The sequence below is a fragment of the Psammomys obesus genome, unplaced genomic scaffold (assembly GCF_907164565.1).
Source record: "Psammomys obesus unplaced genomic scaffold, mPsaObe1.curated_primary_1811, whole genome shotgun sequence".
NCBI lineage: Eukaryota > Metazoa > Chordata > Mammalia > Rodentia > Muridae > Psammomys > Psammomys obesus.
This window is the reverse complement of record NW_026596039.1, coordinates 17875091-17902373: the sequence shown is the minus strand read 5'-3', so window position 1 is coordinate 17902373 and position 27283 is coordinate 17875091. Positions and strand designations below refer to the sequence as shown.

The 27283-nt window shown below is 39.9% G+C and overlaps 2 protein-coding genes across 3 annotated transcripts in view; one reads left to right on the top strand and one right to left on the bottom strand.

The window, feature by feature from the left end:
* Nucleotides 1-13743, bottom strand: part of Hmg20a (high mobility group 20A) — a 76022-nt gene extending 62279 nt beyond the window's left edge. The window contains exon 1 of the mRNA XM_055622127.1: nucleotides 13460-13743. The gene's annotated coding sequence lies outside the window, so the exon portion shown is untranslated. The remainder of the gene's footprint in view (nucleotides 1-13459) is intronic.
* Nucleotides 13744-14302: 559 nt separating this feature from the next.
* Nucleotides 14303-27283, top strand: part of Peak1 (pseudopodium enriched atypical kinase 1) — a 214401-nt gene continuing 201420 nt past the window's right edge. For both annotated transcript variants that reach the window (XM_055621942.1, XM_055621941.1), the window contains exon 1: nucleotides 14303-14439. The gene's annotated coding sequence lies outside the window, so the exon portion shown is untranslated. The remainder of the gene's footprint in view (nucleotides 14440-27283) is intronic.

The following is a 27283-nucleotide window of genomic DNA, read 5'->3' as shown; positions in this document are numbered from 1 at the left end:
CTTCCTTCCTTCCTTCCTTCCTTCCTTCCTTCCTTCCTTCCTTCCTTCCTTCCTTCCTTCCTCTTTCTCTCTTTCTAAATTACATTTGGGGCTGGAGAGATGGGCCATTGACAAGCTGGCACAACTGAGAGCAGTTCACAACTGTCTGTAACTCTAGGTCCAGAGATCCAATGCTTCTTATTTTGTAAGAAATTACATTTATTTAGTTATGTGTTTGTGTGTAATGAGTTTGTGACACCATGCATGTGGAGGTCAGAGGACAACTTCTGGGAGTTGGTTCTCTCACACAATTTGGGTTCTGGGGAGTGAACTAAGATTGTCACTTGGCAGCAAATACCTTATCCTGATGACCCATTTTACCAGCTCTGATGCCAAGATTTTTTTAACTAGCAAATTAGATGTTTAAGCTGTTAGAATTAGGAGGAAAAACTAGGAGTTTAAGATTTGATATATTCATTTTGATTATTCATTGTCAAGCTGGAGGCCATATACTGGAGCTTACAAGAAAATGTTTGAGATGAAGACAGTTAAGGCATTTTCATTAAGTGTAACAAGGCAAAACTTTAAACTGTAAATCTGAGGCATGACCTAGGATAGGTAGATTAGGAAAAAGAAGACTGTGTTCTGAGGAACTCAAGAGTTACACAAATAAGAAGGAACTCACAAAGGTGAGTGCGCCACATGACATGCAAAGAGGTAGGTAGATGAGCAGGAAATGGTGTTACCCAATTTCTATGGGGGAAAAAGAAACAAGGGACACACCTATATGCTTTGGATTAAGTAAATGAGACTGTGCAAGATGCCATGCTGGTGGACATCACAGGAGTTACCAGCAGTGTAGAACAGACCCTCTGAATGGAGCAATGGGAGAAGAAGCATACCATCTAGCTTGTTTGTGTGCAGGGGATGCATAGAAAAACAATCTTTAAAGTCACTTGAGCAGTGAGAAGTTTAAGTAAGATAAAATGAATTTAAACAATTGAAATCCTACGTATTAATAAGTCTAATGGTTCTTCACAGAGCACACACAGTATCACCTACAGCTGCACTATTACAAGGCAGAAACTCCTCACCTCATGCCCTTCCCATGCATTAGCCTTGCAATAGGCAAAAACTATGACATCTTAACACTAGATTTGTTTTGCTTATTTCTGAACTGAATTCATACATTTGTAGTTATTTTTTGCATGTTTTTCCCCCCACATATACACCTGATACTAACCTATTTTGTTATAGAAGGCACTTGCTAACCCATTCTACCTTGATGGGCATTTAGGCTGCTGTTATGAACATTCCTGTCCATTCCTGTGTTTGGGTGAATGTATAATAAAGGTTTCTGTTGACTACCACAATAAGAAGAAGTGAAGGCAGAGGATAGCTCCAACTTTCAGACTATATAGCCAAAACGATTTCCATAATATAGACCATAATATAGAGTTCATGAACCTACCAGAAGCATGAGTTGCATTTGTTCTGCATCATTGGATTTTGATATTGTCAGTCTTATTTTTGTTAGTGACTTTTTATTTTTGACACAAGGTCTCACCATGTAGCCCTAATATGCCTGGAATTCACTATGCAGACCAGGTTGGTCCTAAATTTGGAAAGATCCTCCTGATGTAGTCTCCCAAGTGGCAGAATTGCAGGTACGTACCACTACCCTGAGTACTGCCAGTCTTTTTAACTTTAGCCATTATAATGGATATGCAATGGTTTCTCATTGTAGCTTACGTCTGCATTTATCTTATACAAACATGATCATTATAAGCCTTTGAGTAGTTTCTTATGTGGAATGCTTATTCAAATATTTTGTCTATTTTGAAATTTGATTGTCTTTTATAGAAACTTGTGAAATTTTTACAAGTCCTTCATTGGCCCAACTGTCAAGTAATATATAAACAGACTGGCCTATAAATATGTTTTCTTAAAAACATTACTGTCCCCTGGGTGGTAGTGGTGCACACCACTGATCTCAGAACTCTGGAGGCAGATGCAGGTAAATCTCTGAGTTCAAGGCCAGCCTGGTCTACAAAGTGAGTTCCAGGACAACCAGGGCTATACAGAGAAACCCTGTTTTGAAAAACTAACTCCCTGCAAACCAACCAAACCAAACCAAACCAAACCAAACCAAAAAAACCCAAAAAAACCTAAAACCCAACAAAACAAAACAAAAACCGCTGCCCACTTTTGGCACCAAGGCTTTGTTAACCTAATAAAACACATATTCTATAGAAGAGTAAAGCTGGGTCATTTCTCTTTAAAACATTTTTTTTTGTTGTTGTTTGCCTTTTGAGACAAATTCTTACTAGATAGCCCTTGCTGGCCTCAAACTCACAGAGATCTGCCTGCTCCTGCCCTCCCAAGTGCTGGGATTAAAGGCATGTGCTGGCATGCCTGGCCTAAACATTTTTTAAAGAACTCACTGATAAAGTCATCTAGGCTGGAGTTTCTTCAGGAAATTTTTAAATGGATTAAGTTTAATTAACAGACAAAAAATTTTTTTTCAGATATTCTTTCTTCATATGCTAATTTTGGTGAAACATGTTTAACAAATTGTCCATTTCATCTAAAATTTCAAATCTATTCATGAGGTTATTCCTACCTCTTTACCCTTTAAACATCTATAGTATCTGTAAAAGAATATCCTTTTCAGCCACATATGGTGTCTCATGGCTCCGTCTATAATCCAGAGGATCATGGTTAGGGGCACAGTGACACTTGTCTCAACAACTGAAGACTGATATCTTCTTTTCATTCCTGATAATGGTAATTCGGGGGCCCCTTCCCCTGTACCTTGACTGGAATTGCTAGAGGCCTGTACATTTGTCTTCTATTTATTTATATTTTTTACTATTATTTTTTTCAACTTCTTTGGGCTTGGTTTGCTCTTTTTCTCTAATGCCATAGTTAAATCACTGATTTTTGACATTTTTCTTCCCTAATGCATCCATTCAAGGCGGTCAATGACTACTAACAGCTCGAACTAATTTACATGTAGCTTGAGGTGTTGCATCTTCATTATCATTTTGCTAGTGTGCCTCTAATTTTCTCTTTCCTCTACTTACATTTATTTTTGACTCTCCCATTATTTCCCGTATGCCTCTGCAATAGTTTTGTACTGCTGCTTTAACAAATCATTTAAGACAATTAGCTTAAAGTAACATAAATGAATTTTCTTATAGTTCTGGGCCTTGTGCAGCAAATACTTTGAGAAAGAATAAATTTAGAATATTGGTTTCTTATGCTCCTCTGTGGGAGTTCAACATCTTATCCTTGCTTTCTGTGGTTCCTTTCCCAAAGTCCAAATATATGCCCGTCCATGAAGGTTAAGACTGAATGCTGACAGCCTCAAGAATCACCGGAGACAAATCTCTAGCATGCCCCTTAATGCATTTCTGGATTAGGCTAATTGAAATGGAAAGACCTACTCTAAAGCTGGCGGCATAATTCCACTGGGTGGGGTCCTAGACTTTTTCATTCTCTCTCTTGGTTTCCTGATGTGGATACAATCTGAGTGCAGCCTCAAGCTCCTGCCACCAGGACTTTCCCGAAATGATGGGCTACACCCTAGAGCTGTGAGCTCAGACAAAGCCTCCCTTCCTTGAGCTGCTTTGGTCAGGAGTTTTGTTGCAAGAACAAAAAAACAATGAATATACCATCTCTAAAAGCCCTGTGCTTCTATAGAGACCCTCTACTAACCTGACAAATTGTTTGATCAAGGTATTTAAACAATCTTTCAATTTTTCTCTTATGAAAGGTGAAAAATAATAGCCTCATAAGGTTCTTGTGAGAACATGAAAATTAAATGTAGATGTCTGATAACAAAAACCATTGAGGGCTTACTATGAATAGTAACTTCAGATATAGTACTACCTCTTTCCTAGATCACATTAGTAAGTGACATACAGATAGAATTTGACTCCAGAGCAGTATTTCTCAGTAACAATGCTTTCTGCAATATTGATTTAATACTGTCGTTGACACCAGTAACCATCCGGTAACTGTCTTACTATAGTATAGAAAATATAACTTTCAGAAATATACGCTAACCACATCAGTTTTTCTATTTTGTTCTCTATACTTAATTTTCTCTTTTTTACTTTTGTAAAAATGTCTTATAACACCTTCAATGTATTCCAAAAGAAATCACTGCAGAAAATGAGAAGATGCATAAACATTTACTTAACCACTTGCTGGATACTTAAGTGCTTTTACTTGTTTAATTTATTTGATATTATGTATATGTAGGGATGGTTACACATGTGGAGGCCAGAGCTTAACAGTTTTCCTCAATTACTTTCCACATCATTTTCTGAGACAGGGTCTCTCTGGCAACCTGAAGCTTACCCATTCAATTACTACTTGCTGGTCAAGCCATCTGAGGATTCCTCTTATCTGACTCCCCAGGCCTGGAATCTGAGACTGCAGGTGTGCCCCGCCACACCCAGCCTTTATGTAGGTGTCAAAGATCCACTTTGCTGACTGTTATCTTCAAGGCCTCTCAATCTTTTTAAGATAATGTATTTAAGATAATGTATCAGTGATATTAACATTTTATGTCTTTTATATTTTCTTTAGTTGCAATATTTTCTCAAGAGTAAGGTACAAATGGAATTATTGGCTCAATAGAATGGATATTTTATTAATGCTGATATACCAGTTACACGGCTTCTCAAAAAACCTGTAGTAATGGTGATACCAGCAACAAAAATGAAAGGCTTAATCAAGAGGAAAGAAATTAAAATTATAAAATAGAAAAATAAAGGACACATGGAGATAGGAAAAGCGTAGAAGAAATGAATGTTGAGGTTGAGAAAGATAAGTGTGAAGTAGTTGGATATCATTTTTTGGTGAAGCAGGATGTTTTAGCTGAAGGGGAAGAGATGCAAGAAGAGGCTTGGTTTTACTGAAAATGTAAATGTTTAAATACAAACACTGTAGGTATACTTTCTTATGTACTGTATTGATTCTTCACCTGTCAGTAAACAGATGATTAGCCTATAGCTGAGGCAGGAAATAGGGAGGGAGGAGTCCTGGTAGAGAGAGTGAATGCTGGGATAGAGTGAAGCATGAAGGGGATTCATCCTGGACACTGAGGAGGACAGATGCATGAAAACCTGAGCAGAGGTAACCAACTATGTGGCAGAACTTAGCATAGAATAAGCAGGATACTAGTGATGAGCAAGTCAGGGAACATGCCTAGCTATACTGGCCTAGGGTTTTGTAAATATATATAAGGACGCAGATTTTTTTTCTGGGAACAAGGGTGTGGGTGAAACACGTGGTTTACAGAACACCCCTATCATCAGAGCAGATGTATACCATTGTCATCAAGGAATATGTTTCAAAGATCTCTGTTCTCTATTCCCAACAATAAAATCTTGGACACAAATATTTATGTGTAGGTAATATAAACCTATCTGATATTTCAGGGTTCAATCTACTTTTCAGTAACCACTTGTCATTCTAACCTATTGCCAAACATTTAGTAATGTGTTCTGTGGACCTTAATTATTATTTGAAGGTATATAGAGAAATGATCTTGTGAACACTGGGGATGCTGGTGGTGGTGGCTGCAAGATGGCTTACTGGGTAAGGATGCTTGCCACCAAGGCTGATAACCTGAACTAGATCTCCAGAACCTACCTTGTAGTAGAGAACCGACTTTCACAAGTTGTCCTCTAACCTCCAGATGTGTGCGTCTTTCTGGTCCCCCCCCCCATAAAATAAAATAAAATAAAATAAAATAAAATAAAATAAAATAAAATAAAATAAAATAAAATAAAATAAAATAAAAGTTTAGGTTAGCAGAGGTAATGTTACACCACCACTCCAGTGCAAACAGGACTCTGAGTTTTATATTTGCTGCCTGGTTCATGGATATAAATGATTTCTTTTCATATATGTATTTTCTTTCTGTTATTTCTTTCTCCCTTTGGTTAGTCTTTCCTTGTGCTCCTTCTAATAGCAAAATTCCTTTTGTTCTTTCTCTCTGGCCCCCACTTTCTTCCTTCTTCCTGCTGTCTTTTCACTTTTTAGATATTTTAACTATTTTTCACATTTCACATCTTAATATTTCGGCCCCACTTTTGTTGTTTTGGAGAGTTGCAGATTTTCAAGTTGCACCTGGCTTTACTTTATTTCTATATATGGTTTGCCTCTACTTGTCTGTGTTTGTTACTTGTATTCTCCATTCTACACACATTGGTGATCCCAGATGATACTCTGAGCATGTTATTTAGTTGCTCTGCCACTGATCTACATTCTCAACCCACCTAAGCACATGCTGTTCTACACGCAAACACCTGCCACTCTAACTTTAGCATAGACTTTAACTCCCAGAATTGGAAAGATGAAAACCAAGCTGACAGGCAGCCTTCAATAGGCCAGGTGTTCGTAGCAGGCACTTGCAGACCTGCTCCTGGCCATCGACTCCTACAGCAAAGAGAACAAATGGCTGTGGGCAACATCAGTAAGGGACTGCACTTAAGTCACTCCTCTCTTCCTCCGGAGATAAAGAATTCAAAGAATATTGAATTGAAGTCCAACAAACTCCAAGAAAATACAAAACAACAAAACAAATTAAAAAAATCAGAACAGGATATGGGTGTGAAATTCATTTAAAACACATTCATTTGGAAACATAATGAAAATCTTGGTGACAAAAAGAAATCATGAACAGCAAATGGGGAATTATAGAGGTGACATGAGTAAAAGACCAAAGTTCTATTTACTACTGTAGAAGGTGCTGATGTGAACCTATTCAGTGAAACAACAGCAGAAATCCCCAATTCTTTCAAAAGGCATATCTACGTACAGGATGCATTCAGGACCCTCCCCCCAAATGTTAAAATGCCAAGATTACAAAATACTGAAAGCTGTAGAAAGCACTGCCTCATTTATAAAGAAAAATGCCTCAGAGCAACAGATTTCTAAACAAGACACTAAAGGCCAAGAACTCTCAGAATAAAGTACTTCAAGCCTTTAAAACAACTGCCACTACATCCAGCAATGTTACCATTCAGAAACAAAGGAGAAAAAAAAGAGCTAAGAATTCATGACCACTAAACCAGCATTGCAGAAGACACTTTAAAGATATCCTATACACAGAAAAGAAAAATAAACAACAATGAAATCACAAAAAAGAATTATTCCCATAAGGAGATTGGGTAAGCAAATAAAAGTCAAGGAAGAATCAAATGTTAGAAAAACGAGATAACAAGAATTAGTACATATTTTTCCATCATAATTCTAAATGTAAGCATTTTTACTTCTCCAATTAAAAGTCACAGGTTGGATGAATATTATTTTTGGAAAAAAATCCATTCATTGTGTATAAGAAACACTCCTCACTGGCAAATATAGACAAACTGAAAGAGAAAGGAAAGCAAATGACATCTTAAGCAACGGAATTAAAAAGCAAGGAGTAGCTCTATAGTCATATTTGATAAAGCAGGCCAAATTTAAACCAGAAGGGCTGGAGGAGGGCATTTCATATTGGTAAAGGGGACAAATATATCAAGAAGTTATAACTTCAGCTGAGTGTGATGGCACATGCCTTCAATAGCAGCACTCAGGAGCAGAGGCATGTAGGTCTCTGTGACTTCCAGGCCAGTCAGGGATACACAGAGATACCCTGTCTCATAAAACAAACAAACAAAAGATATAATTGTAAATTTGCATGAATGGTGGCCATTCATTTTTATAAAACAAACACTACAAGATGAAGTGTGAGGGGTAGGTCCTAATTTAATAGTACTGGGTGATTCAGAGGAAAAAAAGACATCTACAGAATTTTCCATGTATCAACTGCTGTACACATACTTTTCAGCACCTCATGGAACTTTCTCCAAAGTAAATCATATTTTACCAAACATAAAGTATCAAAATAATCTCTTCTATCATACTACATCATAATAGAATAAAACTTAAAACCTCCACTAGCAAAGGACTCCAGAAACTATATAAACACATGAAGACTGGACAGTATACTCTTGAATCATCAGTGGAACATTGAAGGAACTGGAAGAATTAAAAAAAATTGTCAAATCATTTTTTTCTTCAGCCTTTTATAAGATAGCAGCACATAAGCTGCAAATGGTTTCAGGTAGTGGTTCTCAACCTATGGATCGCCACCCCCTTAAGGGCTGAACAACTCTTTCACAGGGGTCACATCAGATATCCTACATATTATTTATATTATGATTCATAACAGTAGCAAAATTAGTTATGAAGTAGCAACAAAATAATTTTATGGTTGGAGGTCATCACAACTTGAGGAACTATATTTAAAGGGTCACAGCATTAGGAAGGTGAAGAACCACTGGTTTAAGGAGAGTTGATATTGAACTCTCTTCTGTAGGGACAAAGGAAAAGCTTCAGAATTTTACAAGACTGGCAAGTGACTGGCCAGTTGAAAGGGCCAAGAAAAGAGCTGCTGGACCCAGTTCCAGCTGTGGCTCCTCAGCAGAAGGAGTTAAACTAGGTGGTCCTGCTGAGAAGAGACGGGCAAGCCTACTCTCAGAACCACCCTCAGGAGTCTCAAACCCAGCTGCAGGCTCTGGTTAGGCAGTGATTCTATCTTTCCCCTCTGTATGACTGAAGGGGTAGGTAGGGCACCATCTTGAGAGGGAAGCTGCTGTTCAAAAGTCACACAGGGGACCTGAGAACAGGGAACAAACGCAAGCCAGGGAGTCTGAAGCTGTCATAGCCCAGGGTAACAGACACCTTGGGAGGCCGTAGAGATCAGTTCTCATAGTTATGATCATATATCAGGTGTTTCATATGGAACAGTAACACCATAAAATGCTTACAAGTGGGAGCATAATGATTTAGCTATACATTCTACTGATGTATGAGTATCTACTATATACTGGCATAAACAGTAAAGTTACATGTTAATTTCATTACAACCCTAGTGTTCATTTAGCTCTATAAATATTAAATCAATGCCTATGAGTGACTTTGTTCCAGGCATTACAACAAACCTAGAGATGAACAGGATAGAATCTATACAGCGTTCTCTAGAAGAACATTTTCTCTATCAGTAACAAAAACAAACAGCAGGAGCACTGGGTATTAAATGCAACAATAAAGGCACAGACTACTCTGGAGAATCAATAGACAGAACATGTATGGTTTGGGAATAGAGACAAGGACAGATATCAGGAAATATTTTTTGAAGGTGGTACTTAAGGCACAAGGGCAGAACTTTAATAGGCAGGGATTAGGAAAAGCGGAAGTATGTCAGATAGAGGAAAACATGAGCAAACTGAGAAAGGCTGGATAGAGTACAGAATTTCACCCCCTCGACATCATCCAGTTTCAAATGTATAGACTGATGATGAAAGACATGGTCATAGTGCGAGAGGCCTTACTATGGAGGAAAATGAATTGAAAGTCTTCCTGAAACAATTTACTTTGGTGACTTCTTAATTTTTTTCCCTTGAAACTTTTCTATTAAGTATAATTTGTAAAGCAATTGAGATTAGTGATGTATTAGTGATATATAAGCCCATCATATTCTATGTGGGGCTTATAAGAAATAAGTGGGTGACCCGAATAGCTTGCATAACTGAAGCAAGCCTAGGGGTTAGGTAATAACACTCATTAAGCTCCTAGCACCAGAACTACACCAACTGATTCTCATGTAGTACCCCTTTCAGCAAGGAGTCACATTTAGTTCAGGCTCATGGAAGCTAACTGCTCAAGGAGATGAAGCTAATAAAATACAAAGACTAGCTTTGAATCTAGGTGTGTCTGATCTCCAGTTTTCCCTACTGTTCACTCATACACAGTACAAAGCAAATTAAAACAGTAAAACTGTGATGCATCCAACAATAAAGGAAATAGTCAAAACAGGTTTTAGAATAGTTTAGAAACCAAGATCAAGAGATATCAAATTTAGGAATGCATCTTAATCCACCTTGAAGAGTGATTATAACACATATCTCATTTAAGAACACCTCGTAAGCAAAATTCTAGCTGTGACCTATCAACTAGGAAGTAAGCTCCAAGAGAGTATATGTTTGCTCTTCCTGTACCTAGAGCTAAAACATGACTGATACATAGCAGTATTCAGTTTTTGTTGAAATAATGAAAAACCACATAAAATAAACTCTCTTTGAATATATATGAAAGTTCAGAAATGAATGACAGCAAGAAAATAAAATTAAACTGCTAGATTGCTCCCTTTAGCCTTCAACTACAAAACCAAAACCACCACCACCAAGGTACTAAGTAAAGCTACGTGTTGTAATACATTAGTGTCAGCTTTACAGGACAGGGTAAACAAAAGGGTGAAGAGTAGCTTTTGCATTATGTAGCATCTCTGCAGGTGATCAAATTTCAGTGAGACTGACTTCAGAATTTCTGCCTACGTTTTAATGTTTCAAACTGCTCCACACAGTGTATGGAATGACTACTTTAAGGAAAAGAAAATGGTTACTTAATCCAAATGCTCTAAAAATCATCAGGCTCCCTATCATAGATAGCAACTAGTGAAATGAAAATCTGAAAGTTATTAACTTAAAGAAGTAACAGCATGTTTGCAAATGGCTTTTCTTTTCTTAATTTTGACAGTAGGAACATATTTAAAAAAGCAAAAAACGGACATTAAGGGGGAAAATCCCTTGGAAGAAAATAAGCCTTTCCACAGAAACACTTTTTAAGGAGGAGGAACAGGCTACACAGGTTTCCCTTCTCTATTTTTCACCAGCGTGTCTAATAATTCTTCTTTGATGGGACCAATGAATAACTGTCACTTATCACAAAACATCTTCCTGATATGTACTTTCTATATTGCTTTCTTCTCAACAGACAGTTCTTCAAGCTGCACAAGTCTTTTCACTGCAATTTGTCTTATTTCTATTACACTGCATGTCTTCCACAGAATATCTTCAGGATCAATTTAATAAACTCCTTTGCTTTCCAAAACTGTTCCCAAAAGGCAATACTACTGTACCATACCAACCAATATTATGACTTTATTTTCTCCCTTTTTCATTCTTCCATATTTCAATTTCCTAACACGGTACTTAATTTTCAGGGTGACTCCATTTAACATATTAATGTAGAAGACAGTGAATACTTTTTCCTAGTCAATTCATATCTCCTTGGTGCACTGTCCATGTCCCTAACCTTCTATCAGTAACCATAGACAATATTTTTCCTTGTCTTTTTAAAATTAACTACTGCAGCAATCTGTGTGTGTGTTGGTGGTATTGGGGCTGAAATGGAAGCCCTTTCATATGAGACAAGTGCTCTACCACTCAACTATATTCCCAGCCCATCAGACTTATTAATTTTGAGATAGGGTCTGTGTACCTCTGGCTGTCCTGAAACTCACTATGTAAACTAGGCTGGCCTGGATCTCACTGAGATCTGCCTGGCTTTGCCTCCTCAGTGCTGGCATTAAAGGCTTGCACCTTCGTACCTGGCCAGGCTGATTTTTTGTCTGTTCGTTTTTCCTGTCAGTACTGGCGACCAAACCCCGAATCTAAAGGCTCATTTTATGTACAGTAGGAAAGTGCGCTACCATTTAGCTATACTCCCAGTCCAATAATACTTTTTTCCCTCTTATTGAAAACAAATTTTTCATATATTTGGATTAGTTTCCCCTCCCCCTACTTCTCCCAGGTCCTTTCCTGCCATATGCATTCACTCTCTTTCTATCTTTATTAGAAAACAAACAGACAGCTAAGGAATAATAAAATAAAATATAACAACAAATCAGAATAGGACAATGCAAAAAAGAAGAGCCAGAGAAAAAGCACATGACGCTGAGTAACACACATTCACACACACAGAGGAATCCCATACAAACCCAAAACTGGACACCATAGTAAGATTAAAAAAAAATGCACTGAACCTCCAAATACACGTTGAGTTCATTTCTGTTGTCTATCTACTGCTGGACATGGGCCTACCCTGAAGAGTGGTTTGTTTCCTCAGCGAGACTCCCTTGGAGAAACTGAAGTTTCACTAAAGTGACTATCAATTGGAGGTAGCTTCTGGGCTCCGGATGAGGGCGTGTGTCCCCTTTTCCTTTCAGCTCAGGCCCTATGTCTGCTGCCACGGCCTTTGTGAGCGCATATGTGTGCCAGCCCTGTTGTTTCCAGAAGGACCAAGAATGACTTTTTTAAAAAAATGTCAACATTAAGGTTAAAATATTTTTATTTTTGCATTTAGTGTGAAATATTTTCTGCTGAAATACTTCTAAGTAAAAACTATGAAATCAGAAATACATACACTTTGATACTGGAAGACAATGCCATTTTAGGTTCACCCGATAGATATTTTTAAATATCAAGTTTTTAAAAAGGTTGAGATTTCACAAAGTAAGGCCCAAATAGACTGATTCTGCCAACAAACATACGCTCATATACTGGGTTGTCCGACAAGAGAAGCCAAAGATCAAAACTGCTGCTTATTACCACTCCAGATAGAGCTTCTTGATTTTTTTTTAAAGCAAAATACAGAAAATTCTGTCTCATTCATCTTTTGTTTTCTGTGAGACATTTTCTCCTTACTCAATACGTATGCTGAACAAATCATCTTTTTGCCGTAAATAGACCTAATTTTTAAATCGGTGACAAACTCAGTTAAATTACAAAAGGGGAAATCCAATAAAATGCATCATAAACACCATAGTAAGCTACACGAAACAATATATAAGCGGATGCTGCCGTTCCCAGGGATGGGGAAATCCTCCAGTCCGAGAGTAACAGGTCTACGTATGTAACATATTAATTACCTCTATTAAGGTAACATCACATGTAAGTATGCAGTATGATACTCTCTCTTTGCAAAAACGAAATGCCCTGTAATTTATGTGATCCATTCGGTCCTCGACTAATGAACTACCTCCTTAAAAGAGTAGGTAAAGAGTTCCTGTTCCATGTCTCGGCAGCGACCACACTAATTCACTCAGTTAAGGACAACCTTGACAGGGGTGCAAGGGTGGCCAGCTCACGAGTCACACAACAAAGTACGTAGTCTTGCAGAGAATTTTCACAAGGTGTTTTGAATTCTTTGGAGAGAGCATTAATAAAATCTTGCTGGGCAGACATTTCCCATATTACACATAGAGACAAACTACATCAATTCTGATCGGGCCTGGTTGAGGGAATAACCGAACTTGTGACTTGAAATCACAACCCCAAGGCTGTAGGAACTATTTCTGAGAATGGCACAAACCAACACCTTTTCTGGCTCTCATCAACACGGGAAGTGGCTTGGACACCCCCCAAACATCATTCTACCACACAGGAAGTGAGTTCTATTTCCCCCTCCCCTATGACAGCATGTCTCCCTTCCCCCAACCGGAAGTGAGGCGCCCCCATTCAGTGGGCCTTAAACCAAGACAAACCAATAACAGCAGCAGCAGAAGAGGATGCTCTTCAAGGGGGGGAAGGGCACCTCGACTGTGGCCACCCCCTTGCTCGTCTTGCTTACTAACCTGCTGACGGTAGGGGCAGGCAGGGACCTGGGGACTAATGAAAGTCCCTTGCACAGAGGACAATTCCCTCAGCCCCTCGCAATCGCCTTCGCTCTTCACCGTCGTCTCACAGCTTGACAGAAATTCCTCCGCAGTACTAACTACTTCGGTGTCTTTTCTTACTTTTTACCTAATCACTTAGCCACCTCCATACAGGTGACTTCTCTTCTCGTGGTAATACTGACAATTGTTACGGTGAGGAGAGACGTGAAATATTATACCCGATACTTTCAGAGAAACGAAGGGATTATTTTGCCCAATGCGGCGAAGGACTACGTGAGTACGCAAGGTGAGACTCACTTTCGCGAAGGTTCTTGGGAAATGTAGTTTTCTTATTCATTGCTAAGGCTCGCAAAAAAATAGTGGGACTTAATAGTTGGTCATTGTTATATGCTGGAGCCTTTGAGAACAGTTATTCTGTACTTGGCGACTGGCTGAAACAAGGCGGTTCGTCCCCGAAGAAAAGGTCCAAACCTGCGCTGTTGGTTTCCACTGGCGTTTAATTGCACCCTAATTCCCCGTCACGTGGGCTCCACGTCCCGGTCGCCCCGCCCTCTAGTTTTGGCTCCGCCCACCAACCAATCAGGCCTTCTCTGGGCCCTGCTCTCCGGATATTGGCAGGCAGAGGGGCGTGGCGGCCCGTCCGCCCCGCCCACGGGGCTGGGGGGAGCGCTCCGAGGCCGCCGAGGCTTGGTGCGCGCACTCCCCCGAGAAGTGAAGCGGGCGCGGGTGCGCGCGGCGGGGCGGCGCGCAGGGCTGGGAGGAGCCGGGCTGCCAGTGGGCTGGGCGGACGGCGAGCGGCCGGGAGCGCGCGGTGGACTCCGCGGCCGCGAGTAGTTAGTTAGTTGTGTCAGTTGCTCGGTGGCCGCGGCTGCGATCGCCGGAAAGGGGACGGGACGGGCGGCTCTGGTGAACCTCGCCACGGCGCGTGCTCCCCTCAGGTAACGCGGGCAGGGTCGCCCACGTACCCTGCGGTCCCTTTCCCACGCGCGCTGGCTTGCGGGGCCAGGGTCGCCGCGAGGTGAGGTCGCGGACCCGGGGGATCCGGGCTGGGCGGCGCCGCAGGGGCTCGGCGGCCGGTGCGTCCCGCGGGGCGCGGGATGCAGCGACCCGGCCACCCACGCGCCCCGCGGGCGCCGCGAGCCCTCCCGTGCCCCTCGCCGGCCCAGGCCTCGCCACCCGGGCTGCGATGGTCCCGGCGGCGCGGCGCCCCCCAGAGGAGGGAAAGTTGGAACCTGGCGACTGGGGACTTCCCGGGGCCGGGCTGCGAGGCTCGGGGGAAAGAGGAGCTGGACGCGGGAGGCTGGGGCACGGAGGGCTTCGGCCAATCCGTCCTGTGGTCCCGCGCCCGGACCTGGGACCCCCGGGCTCTGCCTGGCAGCGGCAGTCAGGACGGAAACCGTGGCTCGGTGCCTGCTCACTTCACGCTCTGGCTGCTGAGCCCCTAACGCGCGCGGGCTTTCTGGGTTGCCTAGGGGTTTGGGATTTTGAGAGGTTGGGTTAGACAGTTTTTTTTTTCTTTGCCCTCTGACTTATGCGTTCTTGCACATTTCCTGTTCTTCTTCGAAGAGCACTCGTCATCTGAACTGGGGCCCCTTTTCGTGTCGCCCCCCCACCCCCGCACACACCTTATGCACGGTCCCTTGGAGAGCTTGATTTCGTTCTCGGACTACATTAACGACCTCTGAGAGCGGTATCAAAGGGTACTCCCCCCGCCCCCGGCGCCCCCAAGTCTCATTTCTGCAGTCCGCATTTTAAAGGACCCAAATTTAGGAATCAGAGCTGTGGAATGGAGTTATTGGAAGGCTGGCGTTGAAGGATAGAGATGAGTTAAAGGAAAACTATGATTTCATCTTTATTGGCCTTACTATAGAAAACCCAGTACATTTTTTTCTTTGCCTCTGTTGAATGTGGTAAGATTACACTTTCAATTAAATACTTGGTGACTTACATAAAGGGCTATTTTTAGGTCACTGGATGATGTGCATGGTTTTTCACCTGAATTGGAATTGCTTTGAGTATGCTGTTTGGCACCCTGTTGATTTTTATTTTTATTTTTTCAGCCACAGTGTCCCCCCTTTACCTACCCTGGTAAATGATGTGTGTAGTCAAGAGGACACACATTGCTCTCTGCAAAGTGGAAAAAAAAAAAAACAAAACAACAAACTTGAATTATCCACAAGGGTAAAACTTTCCATGAGCAATCTTGGATACTCACTTCATGATTGCTTCTTTTGTAATCTCAGAGCATTTTAGATCTTTCAATTCACTGACTACCCTAATTATTTTCCAAAGTGCCTGGCACTTCTTTGGTGACTTTTCCAGTAAACTGTAATTGCAGGTGAGGTACATTTTCTTGGCTTCCAAGATAGGAGTTAATAGCCTTATCACAGAGATTCACAGTTAACAATGGAAGCAGAGCTCATACCGCTGCAAGTGAGTTTTGGCAATGACCACTCACAAACTATGTGAAAAAACAAACATCCCCTTCCCATAGATGCCAGAGGGGAAGAAGAGAAAATATTTTATCATGTCTTTACTTTGGAGAGAATAACATGACTATGTTCTGTGGGGAAAATGTCAAAAAAAAATTTTTTTTTTAAAGCTTTTGATTTGTGGTCCTTCTTTCTCCCACCCTCTATTTGTTTGGCTGGTTTCCAGGGTTGCAAGAACTGTTTTGTTGAGAGGAGAAGCTAAGCCTGTCTGAGTGTTTAGGTCGCTGACTACTCATCTTGTCTACTAACAGTGCAGAGAAACTGCCACAGTAGTGTTTGTACCCATTAACATTCTGTCAGAATTCATCTTTAAGAGTCTGTCCTGAGGCCTATAAAGAAATAATGCCACTTCATAACTGTTTTCTGACAGTCATATTAAAAAGTGTGTTCCTGAAATGCATTATATACGTATGCATATAAACATTTATCTTTGTACATTTATGGTAATGTAAATATTTAAGTCTGAGAGCTTAAAAACTTTTATTTGCTTATTTGCATACATGCCTTTTAACAGCTAACAGTGCCAACCATATTTGCCAAATAAGCATCAGCCATAAATTCAGGCTTTGGCACATTTCATATAATAACTCTTTTAAATTGCTCCATGGCGAAGCATCATGAGATTAGCATTTGCTTCATGAGAGAGATTTGTTGTTGTTTTTAACTGTAATGATGTGCTGTTTAAGGGGAACAGGTGCTCGGCTCTAGCTGTTGTGTTGTAACCTGCCAAATCATACTCTTTTGTTGGATGGGTTGTTAAAGCAATTTAGGAGCCAAACCGTGGCCCCTGGCATCAAGTGTGAGTCTGAAGCGCCATGTCACTTCTGCAATCCCCGTTTTCACTGTTAAGAGGCAGGTGTGGATGTGGAATTATTTTTTTGTTTGTCTTCTACTGTGATTCCTATGCCCCAGTCTTTTCATTGTTAGAACTTCTGGCACAGGCTTCCTTCCTGCTGGCTGATTTTTCTTGGAGAATTAGAATATTCTGGTAACATTCAGACCAAATTCACATTTGTTTGACAAGAGAAGTATTTGAGTGTCTTTTGAAGTGTTAGGCATGGTGGTAGGACCTGAATATATAGAGGTGATACTCTTTTTGCCAGGAGCTTATACCTAGGAGGAGAGCTAGCTGGTGACCAGTAATTAGAATATGCTGTGATATGTGGCAGGTGTGTGCACAGGTGCCGGTGGATGAAAGTGCAGAGGAAGGCTTGTTGACTCAGACTTGGATTCTTGGTTGTGGGGGATGTTCTGGAATCATGGTGAGTTATTCAAGCTAATCTGGAATTATATATGAGTCAACTAAGTTCAGAAAGGGGAAACATTTTATCCTAATGCTACTATGTTTTTAAAAGTAAACATAAGCCATGTATATTTTGAAATTTCTAGTAACTTTTAAAAAGTAAAAGTTGAGATCAATATAAAGCACTATACTAAGATATATTAGCATTCTCTTTTTCATACAAAGTCCTCAGAATATGGTCCTTTTTTTACACTTGAGCACATTTCAAGTAAGACTAGCTACAGTAACAAACTTTCGATAACATCAACAGCACATCTTTAGAACAGAGGCAAATGGAGTACCTGACTGTAAACCAAGCTTAGGAATTTTAACCTCATCTTAAAGGCTGTGAAGTTTTAGTTGAAAAACAAAAACTGGGCGGGAGCGATGGTTCTTCCAGAGGACCTGAGTTCAATTCTGGGCACCTATAAGGTGGCTCACAAAAATCTGTGGCTCTACTTCCGGGGGATCTGACACCCTCTTCTGTTGTCAGAGAGCACTGCAGGCAAAACACATATACACATAAATAAACAAACAAAATACTCCCATCGTCCACCCCAGTGAGCCATCCTGCAATACAGTCAGAGCTGGTTTGGACCTATCATTTTGACAGAGAAATGAAAGCTGGGTTTGAAAAGGGCAAGATCAGTGAAAAAGCTATTCCTGGTGAAAAATGACATGGAGTGTGAAGGAGGAGGAGTGGGTGTAGGAGAGATTTAGGAAGTATTATCAGTACATTGGACAAATAGGTTATAGAATAGAAAAAGATTGGGTCTGGTGAGATGGCTTAGTGGGTAAAGGTACTTGCTGCCAGCTCTGCCAACCCATTTTTATCCCCGAGATACACATGGTAGGAGAGGACCCACTCTTACAAATTGTCTTCTCACCTCCAAATGGATGCCTTGACACATGCTTCCCTCCGCAATAAATGAATGAGCAAATGAATGCATGAATAGAGGAAGACTGAAGATTAGGATGATTCCTCTATCTGTGTTGGGAACTAAGGAGATAGGGCCAGTAGCTAAGGGGGAAAGTTAGTCATCTATGTGAGATAGACAAGGGATGAAAACGAACAAAACTACAACCAGAAAAACCGGGAAAGACTGGGAGGATTTATCAGGAAACTGAGGCAGGAGAATATTTCAAGGACGAAGAGTTTTCAACTGTGTATCTCTTGAAAAAGGCAAGTAAGATAAGACTTGAATGAAGTCTCTGAGTCTCGGAGATTAAGTTGTCTGAAAGTAATTTAGAACAGTTAGCTAAATTGTAATATACTGAGGAGGTTGAAGAGTTCAGGACAGCTAGGAGGTTAGCTAATTGAGAAGGACACAATGTTTTTCTTTTTGGTTTTTCTTGACTGGAGTTTCTTGAGCCCAGGCTGGCTGTTTAAAAGTAGCTATGTTGCCAAAATAGCTATCTGCCTCTACCTCCCCAGAGCTTGGACCCAGAGCTTAGATTACCACACAGGTAATCTACCATGCCCAAACAGGTACAGTATTTTTAACTAAGGGAAAGAAAGTGTAAGGAAACCATATACAGAAGATTTAGAGAAGTTTGCCTTAAAATGTTTTTTATAAATTAAGAGTGTCTTAGGCATGCTTATGTAAAACTGGAAAGAATCAATGAAGAGAAACAAAAGTTGAGAGGGAGGAAGAATGGGGAGGAAGGGATGAGGAGAGAGAGTGGAAGGAAGGAGATGAACATGAATATCCTGGGCACAGGTAGAAATTTCCACCTTGTGTGTCTTAGCTAAGCTCTCTGTGGCTGTGATAAGCACTGTGACCAAAGCAGATTGGGAAGGAGAGGGGTTATTTGCTTAGTCTTCTGAATCACTGTTCATCACTGAAGGAAGTCAGGGCAGAAACTCAAATAAGGCAGAGCCTGGAGGGAGGAGCTGATGTGGAGACCATGGAGGAATGCTGCTTACTGGCTTGCTCCTCATGGCTTGTTCAGCCTGTTTGGTTTTTAGTTAATTCCAGATATAGTCAAGTTGACAACCAAGATAGCCATCATAAACGGGAAATATTATTTTTCAGTGAGCAGAAGAGGAGGTAAAGATTGATAGATGACAGGGTAAGTAAGTTTGAAACTAATAGGAAGAGGGAAGGGAAAGAATTGATAGAATGTCTTGTGTGATTTCAGTTAGTCACTAAGAATGAAAGGGAATTGGTAGAACAGAGCTTGAAAAGAGTATGTGGGCTTGAAACAATTTACTGGAGAGGCTGGAACGCAGAGCGGCAGACAATGGCCAGGACACTGAAGAATAGTGAGGAACTGTTTGAGGTTGTAGACCTTGGATTTATTACATGGCTGTTTCAATTTTCTTAGTTGTATTTAGTCTGGTTATATAAGGAGACTATTCAATATTCTCAAAACCCTTATCTTAACATTATATTCCATAGCATTATATTCATCTTGTTATAAGATGAATAGTGGGAGTCGAAACCTTACTATTAAATTTCAGAGCCCAGATCATTACCAATGGCTTTCTAGATATCAGTTTGGTAAAGGTACATGAAGATAGGTAGGGAATTAAGGATATCCAGAATTGTGACCTGTATGAAGAATTGTGGAGTCAGGGATGGATTATGAGCAGATAACCTGGAGGGATGGGTTATCTGATTAGAGAAAATTAAGGACATGAAAAGATATAGGTACCATTATAAATCCAACCTCAGAAAGCATAGAATAAGGTGTAAAGCTGAAAAGTTAGGGATGAGGCGTAGGAAGAGTACCTCTACCTGCAGTACACGTTAGTACTGTATTTTCATCCGAAGTCTAACTCCACAGTGTCTTATGGTCCTCCTGAGCTTGCCTTTTTCATTGCTTTAGATGAAGAAAGCAAGGATTAGAGAGGTTAAATAACATGGCCAATACAAACTGTCAAGCAATGGAACCAGTATTGGAAGTCCCCTCATTATTCTCCAAACCATATTCTTCTGAAGTAAAGGGGTAAGGTGGAAAAATGTAACAATACATAGAAAGTAGGAGAAAAACATTGAAGTACTTAATTTGGAACTTCTGACGTATATCACTATAACATGTTTGTGGTGCAGTCAGTGTGTCTCAGGTACTGCTCTAGATACAAAGATCATAATAGTGAACTAGACAGAAATTGTTATATTAGAAGACAGTTGTGCTGGAGAGAAATAAAGCAAGAAAGGGTTATAGGGATGCCAAAGAGAGCAGGCTTTTACCTTTTTTTCTTGAGAAAAGGTATTGATAGTTATTGTCAATTGTCTTTGAACTCATCAATTCTCCTGAGTCAGCCTCCTGGCTGCTGGAACTAAAGGCATGCACTCCCATGCCTGGCTTGAAAGTAGATTTTAAATATTTTAAAACTTTTACTTAATTAACTAATTAATTAATTGTGTCTGTATGTGTGTGTTGTGGTGTACATAAGGGAGTTGGCGCTCTCCTGCCGTGGGGCCTTAGGGACCGACCTTAGGTTGTCAGTCTTGGTGACAAACACCTTTACCCACTCATCTGATTGAGAGGAGGAGGTTTTACTTTGGGGGCTAGAAAGCTTAGGATTCTTACACAGTTCTGAGCAGGACTCTGAGGATTGATGTGACTAGACTTACTATGTTTCTAAATATTTTGTTTTGACTACTTTAGTGATAGTCATCTAAGAAGAGAGAATAGAAGCAAGAGCAGCTAGTTGGTTTTCCTAAAAATTGTACTTAATGAGCTGGCTTTGGTGGCACACACTTTTAATCCCAGAATACTTGTAAGACACAGGCAGGGGGATTTCTGTGAGTTTCAGGCCAGCCTGGTGAGTTCCAGGCCAGTTGGGGTTATATAGTGAGACCCTATCTCAAAAACAAACAGAGATTTTAGTTAAGCTGGGGTTTGGGGTAGAGCTCAGTAGTCTCATGCTTGCCTAGCATATGCAGGGCCCTGGGTTTGATCTCTAGCACTGCTAAAAAAAAGAATCTAATTAAGAGATTGTGGTGTCTTGCGCCAACCAGGGAATTAATAAAAGGTGATTAGAACTGGACTTTTTTTTTTAAGCGTTTTTATTTTGAGAAAATTTTAGGATAGTGGAGTTGCACAAATCCCAGAGTTCCTTTATATCAGTGTGTGCCAGCTTTAGCACTACTGATATTTTGGACTAGATAATTCTTTGTTGTGGATGTTGTCCTGTATATTCTAGGAGTTAAGCAGCATCTTGGATTTCCTTCCTTCCTTCCTTCCTTCCTTTTTTTTTTTTTTTTTTTTTTTGAGATAGGGTTTCTCTACATAGAGCTGGCTATCCTGGAACTCGCTCTGTAGACCATTCTGGCCTTGAACTCACAGAGATCCACCTGTTTCTCCCTTAGTCCCAGTGCTGGGACTAAAGGTTTGTGCCACCATGCTCAGGCTTCATTAGACTGGAAACTGTGCCACTATCTTTATTTCTGCCCACTGATTCTAACATTCATCAGTAGATCTTGCTTGTAATAGTTGTTGTTGTGTTTTTTTGGAGATACTTTTGTATTTCTCTGATTTTTTTTCTATATCTATTTATTACTTTTAAATACTTTTATTTATTTTATGTGCATGGTATTTTGTCTGTATGTGTGTCTGTGCATGTTTTTGCCTGGTGCCTGCAGAGGCCAGAAGAGGGTATTGGATCCCTGGGACTGGAGTATAGACAGTTATGAGATGCCATGTGGGTGCTGCGAGTTAAACCTGGTTCTCTGGAAGAGCAGCTAGAGAGTGCTCTTGACTTTTGAGCCATCTCACCAGCCTTTCTACTTTGATTAACTTGGATTCTGTAAGGAAGGTTTGTCCATCTGTCTCTAATCATGTACATCAGCTTAAATTCATGATATTAAATTATACTTACAGTTACAATTTAATAATTATTCAAATTGCTCTGTCTTGACCATTGGGAGCTCTTCTAGGTTGACCTCTGTATTCTTTGATGCTCTTATCATTTATGAACGTCTGCACACCCATTCTCATCTTTTTTCCCGCTAGCCATAGAATCAGTCATTAGTTCACTGAGCCCTAGTTTTTTTTTTTTATTGGAGAATGATAGTTTGAAATCGGTCTGAATGGTACATATGGTTATTACTGTACTTTTAATGCTTACAGTCAGAGTTAGGAAATACACATAAAATCTTATGTGTCTGTTTTTATTTCTGTATATAAAAACTTGTATGTGTTCATGTTGATTCTAACTAGGTGTATTTTGATGCAATAGGTTTGCTGATGATTTTGGATAAGGAGTATGAAAAGAGAGATCAGGAATAACTCTAAGATTTTCATCTTAAGCACCTACAAGGGTGGAATTGAATGTCGTACAGAGTAGAACAGAGGGGGTTTCTGTGGCGAGCCCAGGGATTCTGTTGCAGATTTTTAAGGGTTTTGTTTTTTTCAAACAAGGTCTCATTATGTACCCTTGGCTGCCTGAAATTCCTCTGCAGACCAGGCTGGCTTCCTACTCCTAAAGATCTGCCTGTGTCTGCCTTCTGAGTACTGAGATAAAAGGCATGCATTACCCCACACTGGGTAAGTGTTTGAAATGCTTACTAGATATCCTACAAGAGATAGAAATTCAGCAGTTGAACTTAGCTTACCAAGCTGAAGTTCACAGTTCCATGCCATGTCTAGTTGGGAGTTCCCAGTGTTAGCTCACCTGAGATATGTGTTGCTAAAGAAGAGAAGAGATTCAAAGCCTTAGCAATGAATTGCTTCAGTCAGGAAGATGAAGAGGAGCCATTCAGCTGCGTGTAGTTATAGGTTGAATGTCATATGCATTAGTAATTAATAAATATTTATTCAGTACTTCAAAATTCTTAGGTGTGCTCGGGGTTAACATTGCTTCCTCCCTCCATAATTTACAATCTAGGATAAAATAAACTATAGATTTATAAAGAGAGTAGCAGTAGGAGGGATATAATCAGACAATGGTATAGACATTAAGTTCTACTGGAGCTGGGTAGAGAAAGGTACAGAAGAAACAATGAACGCCTTTAATCCCAGTACTCACGAGACAGAAATGGTGGGTATCTGTGAGTTTGAGGCCATTCTGGTTTACATAGTGAGTTCAGGCCAGCCAGGGCTACTTAGTGAGGCTCTGTCTCAAGAAGGGAGTGGGGGAGAGAAAAAGAAAGGATGAACTCAAGCTCCTTTTGAATATTGGTGTAAATGTGTGTCAGTTCAGAAATATACCATGGTTCATGTACTCACTAGTAATTATCAGTCAGCAAAAAGTTCAGAGTATTTTGATTTTGACTTCTTAGGGTCTTCTCTCGTTTCTCATTTCTGTTATAACGTCTTTCATTTAATTGTATCTTGTAGGCTCTAGTTTTTAAACTCTATTTTGGGTTCTTTAAGCCTCTATCTCCCTCCCAACCCCCCCAACCCTAGGTAGAAGAGATAGAAGCTTGGAAGGAAAAGGGGATGTAGACCTCTTGTAGGCTTAGTTCTGGCTGGTTAGGGTTGTAGGTTGTAGGTTTCTTTGGGAAAATACCAATCTCCGTCGTCAGGATATCCAGCAGTCCAGCAAGAGCAAACACAGCAGGATGAACAAGCAGCATTCTTTCTAATTTGTCCCTCTCCTTGAAGCTGCTCCTCTCCTGGGAGCTGGTATTTATACTCTCTCAGAGTCCTCAGAATTCTACTAAGTTGAGCTGGCATAGACCATGCCCCTCTCTGAGCCATGTGAGGCTGTTACCAGCTGTGGACAAACGAAAGCAGTCCCATATCCCACACTTGGGATTAAAACAAAAACATATTTACATAACATAACTAAGTTTTTAAAGAAACCAAAACATCCACTACAGTCCCTATATTCAGAGGCTTTCAGTTAAGACTCTCATTGCGCTGTGTTGGTTAGGAGTGTTTCTGTTGCATTTGTTTTATTTTTAGTTTTATGTGTATGAATATCTTGTTTGCATTTGTTTTTGTGTACCTCATGTGTGCTTGATGCTGGAGTAGGCTAGAAGAGGTTGTTGGATTCTCAGGAACAGGAGTTACAGATAGTTGTGAGCTGCCATGTAGGTTCTGGGAAAATGAACCTGGGTTCTCTGGAAGAACAGCAGGTGTTCTTGATTTCTGAGCCATCTCTCCAGCCCTGCACTTGACTTTAAATTTTGGATCTCTGCTACCTTTTCACAATCAATAACATTTGACATAAGACAGGATGCAATCAAATATTTCCATGTAAATATCAGCCATCTTCTGGGTATGCTTATTTATTAAAGTATATCCAGATATGCTTTAATATCCAATATCTGGATATGCTTTAATATTATTTAATTATTAAATATTTATCATTAAATGATAATAATATTACTAATACTTAGTAGTATTAGCACATCTGGATATGCTTATTTATTAAAAAATTTTCAACTTTTACAGATGGTCTTAGACATTCACATTTATCATTGGATTATTAAAGTCAAATGTAAAATACAAATTTATAAATGTAAAAGTAATTCAAACATGCAGCCTAGTAAACTGAGGTTTTAGTAAAACATCTTTTAGTTTCTTTCTAGTAAAAACAGGTAGGCATTCATTGACAGCTGTTAAAAGGCATCGCCTGAAGCAGGGTAATACCTACCTATTCAATAATTATTTAGGTGTCTGTCACTCTTTAGGAACTACAAGAAAAATGAGAGATTTAAGTATTTTGTAGGATAGGCAGGTAATCACAGGACTGCAGTCTTAGCGCTACCACTGAGTGCTTGGCAAAGCTATTACTCATTTTTATACCCTACTTTGTTGGATTGATTAGTCGTGAGAAACCCAGGCATGCTTCTGTGCTGACTGGAATGAGCTCTTCATGTGAAGTGAAGGCTGTTAGCTCAGTCCCTTGCACATAAGCTTTTTGGGTGAAGGGATCTCGTAAGATAATTGACCCTAATTGCATAAGACGTGAAGATTTAATTAGCTTGTCCGAGAAAATAAAAGATACTAAAAACTTTAGTTGTCCAAGTCAGACTTAGGTCAAAATAAAATAAATCTGCATGGTAACTCCCTCATGTCAGGCCCTATAAGCACACAGTTACTATCTTTCCAGTGGCTCATAAACATACCCTCTAGGAGTAGCAAAGGATTCTCCTTTCACAGGTCAGCCTGCCTGGATTTGAGTCCTTAGCGTATCTATTTGCTAATCATTGTGGCTTTAACTTAGCTTCCCAACAATGCTTCAGTTTCATTTGTAAGATGGTGGCAATGTTCATATTTATGTTACGGAGGTTATAAATGAAATTAACATATATGTCATACACAGAAACAAATACTTGAAATATAAATTACTTAAACTGTTACTCTTAAAATACTGAGAATATCTTTAAAGTTTTTAGCTTTTTAGAAAATCACATGTGCTGAGTGTTCATTAATGAAAAGAAACCCCATTTGTGTACCAGAAAAAAACATTGCGAGGAACTGTCCTGGTACAGTTATAATGATGTGCTAGAATTATGGGTGTTAGGATTTTTTTGAGACAGGATTTCTCTGTGTAACAAGAGCCCTAGCTGTCCTGGACTTACTTGGTAAGCCAGGTTGGCCTGAACCCACAGAGATCTGCCTGCCTCTGCCTCCCAAATGTTGGGATGAAAGGCATGCAGTGCCTTGCCCGGCTCTGTTTTAGTTTTTGAGATGTTCCGTGCCCCCCATTCCATTTGCTCAGCAGGTTGTTACTAAATGCTTACCTGGGCTTTGGTGTCGGTAGTACTCTCTGAGTCCTCTGGAAGCATAGCATTTTGGTTACAAGATGGATGAATTCTGAGCCCGGATAACCTGGAATTGATTCTTACATCTGTCATTGGTAAGCTGTGTCCTTGGGAAAACGCTTTTCACAGTTTTCTTCTCTGGCCTGATTCTTCTGCAACAGCCACTCAAGGACCAAGAGAGTTTTAATGAGCTAATATTGGAAATATAGTTCATATCATATATATGTTAATATTATAAAACATGGTATATCTAGAAATAAATGATATTTTGTAGTCTTCCAGTATTTTATTTACATTTTTAACCACTTTAATATATCAAAGTAGATTTGGCTACCTTCTAACAAGGGAAGAGCAATGATACAACTCTTAAATGGTGAAATAATGGGCATCTGAAAGGACAAAACCTGCCTTCCTCACAGTGGGAGCCAGTACTTAGGACTTTATTTGGATAGGCAGTAGGTGGAATATGGGAGTTTGTATGAAGGAAGACTTAAGGTACTGGCAAAACAGTAGAAAGTATTTTGCTAATGCCACCCATTTTTTATCTCTACCTTTTGGGGCCAGTGGTAACCACAGTGGTAACTCTACGTGGAAATATTTCAAGAAAACTCCTGGATTATAAATGAACTAGTCATCTTGAAGTTAAAAGAGCTTGTTGGTTTTCAGATTCACGAGGGCATTGGTATGATGAGTGATGAGAGGGAGAGAGGAGAAACCTGTCATTTGATAACCTTTCCTGATCCATGCTGTGTGAGAACATATTCGGATCGTTCCTTTTCTGCTCCTTGCCATACAAATGAAGCTTGTAGAATGGTAGCATCTGTGAATCTGTAACCCACACCAGCAGCAACACAGAAATAGTCTATAAATATAGTAATTTCTAATTTAGGGAGTTGAACTTTTGAATTCTTCCATTTTATTTTATGTATTTTTAAATGAAACACATGTAAGCAGAATTTGACTCCTCTTATAAATACAGGTTGTAGTTCTTCCCCCAGTCCTGAACTCCAAATGTCTAGCAGAGAATCTTGTCATGGGGAAACACCATGTTTTATCTTCTTTTGCAAAAGGCAAGTACAGGGCTTTACAAAGAACTGAATGCTAATCTTCTCTTATCTCCTCTGGGTCTTCGTGGTCTGTATTTTTATGGATTTGCTATCATTCTAGCCCAGACAAGTCCTGCTGTACTCAAGACTTCCCTCTAATTCTCTATATTTTTTTTTTAGCTGAAGATCTGAAGTGTAGTTTAACATTACACATTCTACCACACATTAAAAAATAATGGCTTATTATTACTAATATTATTATTATTATTATTTTGAGGTTTCAAGAGATGGTT